Genomic DNA, 663 nt, shown 5'->3' with positions numbered 1-663 from the left:
TAGCTGTGGACTTCTGCATGGCATGGGGCCACAGGTCATACCAAGTATTTCAAGAAGCGAGCAAACGTGTGGATACATTCTGTAGGTTGTGTTGGCCCAACCCTCACAGATTATGCCAAATCAAGACAAGATGCATTATGTCCTGTTTTTGCTGTTGACCACGTGGTCAACAGCAAAAACATCTCTCAGAGTTCCAGGAATCCCTTGCTTGAATTTCCTGTGGAATGCAACACTTGCCTGGCTGGATATTTGCCAAAAAAAAAAAAAAGACAGGAAAACTTGACTAGACACAACTACATATCTCATTGTTGCCAGCAGGGCCATCCAAGCTGTTCACCATCATGGCTGTCAGTCAACAGGGACTCAACACAGCACCCAAACAGGGACTTGAACCCTGGACCTTCAGATTAATAGCCTGATGCTCTACCAACTGAGCTACTCAGGCTTGAGTAAAGCATCTCCCCATGTGTTGGCTTAATGATTGTTCCAGACCGCTATCTGCCTTGTTTAGAAAACTGGGCTCAGGGTGAAAAGGGTCACTCACAAGGATATGAAATGTTTGGGAAATGAGAGTTCTTGAAAACAAATTCGAATTTCGGGGATTTTCTCTTTTTCCTCGCCCAGTTTGGCCTTATGCAATTCCAATGGCTTGACATTTGGGAG

General features: G+C 44.9%; 1 non-coding gene across 1 annotated transcript; it reads right to left on the bottom strand.

Moving 5' to 3' along the window:
* Positions 1-372: 372 nt before the first annotated feature.
* Positions 373-445, bottom strand: trnan-auu (transfer RNA asparagine (anticodon AUU)). Its single transcript has one exon. It is a non-coding gene; the product is annotated as a tRNA-Asn (tRNA).
* Between the last annotated feature and the right edge of the window lie 218 nt (positions 446-663).

This window comes from Amia ocellicauda, chromosome 12, assembly GCF_036373705.1.
Source record: "Amia ocellicauda isolate fAmiCal2 chromosome 12, fAmiCal2.hap1, whole genome shotgun sequence".
In the NCBI taxonomy this organism is placed as follows: Eukaryota; Metazoa; Chordata; class Actinopteri; order Amiiformes; family Amiidae; genus Amia; species Amia ocellicauda.
This window is presented reverse-complemented; position numbering and strand designations above follow the sequence as displayed.